Source organism: Bidens hawaiensis, unplaced genomic scaffold, assembly GCF_021521415.1.
Source record: "Bidens hawaiensis isolate Kalapana, Puna unplaced genomic scaffold, B.hawaiensis_p1.1 tig00007738_1, whole genome shotgun sequence".
NCBI classification, from domain to species: Eukaryota; Viridiplantae; Streptophyta; class Magnoliopsida; order Asterales; family Asteraceae; genus Bidens; species Bidens hawaiensis.
The window spans coordinates 290,902-295,641 of NW_027491537.1; the positions used below are offsets into that span (position 1 = coordinate 290,902).

The 4,740-nt window shown below is 35.0% G+C and overlaps 1 pseudogene across 1 annotated transcript; it reads right to left on the minus strand.

Moving 5' to 3' along the window:
- Positions 1 to 696: 696 nt before the first annotated feature.
- On the minus strand, positions 697 to 3,307 carry LOC143635894 (E3 ubiquitin-protein ligase RSL1-like; annotated as a pseudogene). Its single transcript, XR_013154144.1, has 4 exons — positions 2,915 to 3,307; positions 1,227 to 1,974; positions 899 to 1,096; positions 697 to 853 (listed from the first exon to the last, which is right to left on the minus strand). The product of XR_013154144.1 is annotated as an E3 ubiquitin-protein ligase RSL1-like (transcript).
- Between the last annotated feature and the right edge of the window lie 1,433 nt (positions 3,308 to 4,740).

Here is a 4,740-nt window from a genome sequence, read left to right on the forward strand (position 1 = left end):
TTAAAATTATTAAAAAAGTGACATTTCACCCGTCTTAAAATATAAAATTTACATATTTTTCAACATTTTTTTGCAAAGTATTAGTTTTTTTTTTTAAAAAAAGGTCAGTTTTATTTAAACCAAAAGAATGACTACTTACAAGATAAAAGTAGCAAAAAAACAAACAAAGGCAAAAAACAAAAACAAGAAATAAAATCAAAACATACATCTAATTAAATTGGAAAATTCACGAAGTTGAACCGGCTCTATTTTTCCCACTCTAAGCACGTTCTTTTGCTTTTTTGCTTCAGCCACATAAAGGATGCCGATTTGATGTCGTTCACCAACTTTGGTAATGTATTAGTTTAAGGTAAGGGTATAATGTATAATTAGAAAAACAATATTTCTAAAATAGTTTTAAAATCATGAAACTGATAAAGAGATCATGTTCAACCCATTTATTACAAATCCTTTACATCTTGTCCGTCAATCCGTTTGCAACATACCCATTCATCTGATTTGTTTACATATATAAAAATGTTAACCAGGTGATTTTTGGGTGTACTTAGTTATATAATTCTTGTTTGAATCCAAAAGATTTCATGCTTCAAGTGATAGACAGGGCATACTAAAACTTTACATATATCAGATTCTGGATATCTTCTTGTATCCTAACTTAAAAAAAAATAACACTAATTATCAGAAGCATTCACATCCTCAAAATCGCCAAACATCCTCACCGACAAACCAATCATCGCCATCATCTTCTTCCTCAATATCCACAATGTTTTCTTCATCCCAAAGAAGACAAGTGCATGTTGCCTTCTTGTTCTTCCATTCCGCTCCACGTGTGTAATAAAATTCATCTCCACATCTGCAAAATAAAACAAACTTAAACCTGTAACACTATGCTGCTAACGATAAAATTAGTGAGAAATGTAAAAAATGTACCAGCACTCCATCCTGAAAAAATGCATCATCATCGTCATCATCCTCAAAGGCGATTTCTTCTTCATCGGTATCCACGATGTTTTCCTCATCCCAAAGAGGACAACTGCATGTTGCCTTCTTGTTCTTCCATTCCGCTCCACACGTGTAACAAAATTCATATCCACATCTGCAATACAAACCTAAAACTGTGAGAATATGCTTAAATTTACAGCAAATCTCATTTGTTGTCACTCTCAATTTTCTTTTTGCATGGTATACAAGAAGACATATGTAGAAACTTAGTGAAAATAATGTACCTGCATGTCATGTGGTAGCAACCAGCGACTAATTCTATTATATGTTTGCATTTTATGCACTGCCTCCAGAATTCCTTGCAGCCAGATTTTTAACCTTTGATTCTTCCACAAGTTGTGTCGGATTTCTACTTTTATACTCGGAACACCTCATATTTTCATGCCACGGAACCCTGCAATTAATGCAGAAACTACCAAGACATTTGTAACATGTTCTAGCTCCATATACATAATTCAATCCACGAATCTTAAGTTCACTCCTTGACATCAACGTAGAGCATTTAGGATACGGGCAATAAACTTTTTCTGTAACCGGAATCGACTCTTCTTTCATCCGTTGTCTCATCATCTCAATAAACTTCGGGCTCAAGAACTTTTCACATCTTTCAAATCTCAAATCAATCTCGCAACCTTCATGAGGGCAATTTGGTAAAACGCCATTAAGTAGTTTCACCTCTACATGTTGCTTCATGCAAGAATAACAATATCGGTGTGCACAACCTTCAACTGAAAAGAATTGGTCGATAGATTTATCATCTAAGCATATTACACAATTTTCAATCATTTCTTGACTTGATACCAACTTGGTTGTTTGAGAGCGTACTGCTTCTCTTGCAAGTTTCATTGCAAATTTAACATCCTTACTAGCAATAACAGTAGGTTCACAGTATGTGAAACAATCTCTAAAAAGATTCACTTGATCCAAAAAAGTTATCATCTTTTGTTGTTTTGGCCGCCACTTACCACTAACCTGAATTTGCCAACACAAATCATAAAAAAACAAGATTCAACATTTAAAATGTAACAGGTAGGGTTGTAAACAAACTGAACGTTAGGGGTGTTCAAATTTTGATTCGAATTCGAACCATTCGAAATTTGACTCAATTCGAATTCGAATATGAAGATTCGAATTCAATTTCAAAATAATCGAATTCGATTCGTATTCAAGTATAGTAATCGAATACGAATCGAATACGAAGTCATGATTTTTTATTCGATTCGATTCGAAATTCGAATTCAAATTATATATATATATATATACATATTTAATTTATTAATTTGGGTCAAATCCTTTAATAATAAATGTCAAAACATAATAATAAATCCCAATAACCCATACTGATATTTCTTAATTTTGCGAATACTTAATTTTGAACTTATTTTCATGTGGTATTGTAGCTAACTTAAACTTATATTTATGTGTTTTACATTGATGGTTATGATTTTTGAAGTTTTTGACATATGTGAACTTGAATCAATTCAAATTTATTCGAATTTGAGTTTCAAATACGAATAGAATCGAATTTAGAATGTGGGATGTAATACGAATACGAATCGAATAATCCAACTTTTAAACGAATACGAATCGAATACGAATACCAGCAAAAAAATAAATTATTCGATTCGATTAACTTGAAAATTCGTTATTCGATTCGATGAACACCCCTACTGAACGTTACTGTTCGTGACTGTTTGGCAAGACATCTATTTTTGTTCATTCGTTTAATTAATGAACGAGCATGAACAAAAATTCTCAAAAAACATTGTTTGTGTTCAATTGTGTTCTTTTAATTTGTGTTCACGAACATGTTCGTTTCCTTAATGAAAGATCACGAACAAGAAATTTTGTTCGCCTTATCCGATAAAATCTTAACGAACGAACACGAACTAATTGTTGAACTTTCACTCACATATTGATACAGGGGATGATAATCACAATAAAACACAACCTTCTTAAGCTCCAACGCAGCCGCAGCGTGCAAAGCCTCAATCAACGCCTGCCCCTCGACACTCTGCCTACTCATCCGATCATCATTACCCAACTCCAAAGGCTTCCTCAATTCAAAAACCACCTCATCCTTCGAGTCGCATATCGCGACACCAATCCCCGCCATTATCACCGTCTTATTCAAACCCTTAACTCTCTCATCACTCAACAAACCCTTAAAATAAACCCTAAACACCTCTTCACTGTCTTCTTGGTTCTTCTTCGAACAGCCTTCGCCGTACGGCCGGTTGATATTATCATCGATTATTATCCACTGATCCTCTGGCATTGGTGGGTTGAGATTCAATTGGGTTTTGATGATGATGAAGGTTGGATTGCGAGTGATGCAGCCATGGCTTCTTCGAGTTGGAGGCGGTAGGCTAGTTCTACGTCGGACTCGAACGCCATGAACTCGCGGTGTTATTCGGTGATCAGTTGTTCTATGTTGTCGTGGTTCATGTTCATGTTATTGTTTGGAAGTTGTGTGTAATTTAGGAGTATCCAAATATAGTTAGGGTTTGTTTGTTGCCCAAATTGTCGGGTTTTATTTGGAAGTTGTGAAAAGGAATTGATTTTGATTTGATAATCAAAGTTCTTTACTAGAAGTAGGAAGAGCTTGTGACACTACGAGTACGATAACAAATAACCTGAATTAGTTCATGTATCGGTACTTGCACAGGTAATTGAGGAGCACCAAATTTGTGTAAGTACCAAATTGGTCACCGATTTAATGATAAGATAGTATTTAGTCGTTGACTTTAAATGATTTATTTGTTGGTTCGAGTCTTGGATGTTATATTATTTAATATTGAATAAACGTTTGGTAATTGTTCAATAATAACATGGTTGGATTTATTTTATATATTAAATATAAAGAATCTCAACTAAACACATATATATATTCCAAACATGTACAAAACACTAAATGTACTCGTACCGTAACGTACATGTACATGTACCCGATTGTACCCATACCGATATTCAATAAAAAAAGTACCAATACCTGTACCGAATAGGCTAAATTGGTACGGGTAGATACAGCACGTGTACGGGTATTTGAAACAAAATGCCCATCCCTAACCAGAGGTGTGCAAAAGTTAAAAACAGTAAGAACCGGTTCTGGGTTTTCGAGTTTCGGGTTCTGACCGGGTAACTCTGGTTCCGGTTCCGGATACGGCTCCGGGGAGAAATCTAATACCAGATCGTACCCGTGGGTCAAGTACGAATAGAAATCGGTTCCGAGTCAGATTAGGAACCATGAATTTTATGCACCTCTATTTTTGACCTCTTGCTATGAAGATTCACCTGCATTATTGTACAAATCGTTACTGTTTTGGACAAAAATCTACTAAGGATCAAGTATCCAAATCTGCTAAGTGAGGTAAGGTGCAACTTGATAATGACAAGTGTGCAATCGTAATATTGGTGAACACAAAGGTTTGATCACGAGGGAAAAAGCCCTTAACCAAGATAGTCTTACTTCGGTCAAAACTTATCAAGGTAATCTTTGGTCGAATCTCTTCAATCAAGGATTAACTAAGTAATCGTTGATTAAGTCCTTTCGGTCAAAGATCAACAAGGTAACCTTTGGTCGATGAGTATGTGATTATCGTGATCTCCGGCACAAAAAACCCCCGGACGGTGAAAACTATCACCGTCAAGTTTATTAATGGTAAAAGGTATTACAATCGTTGTGGAGTATATGATCGAGATTACAATAATAAGCTAGTGAGTAGAGAGAGTAATTGT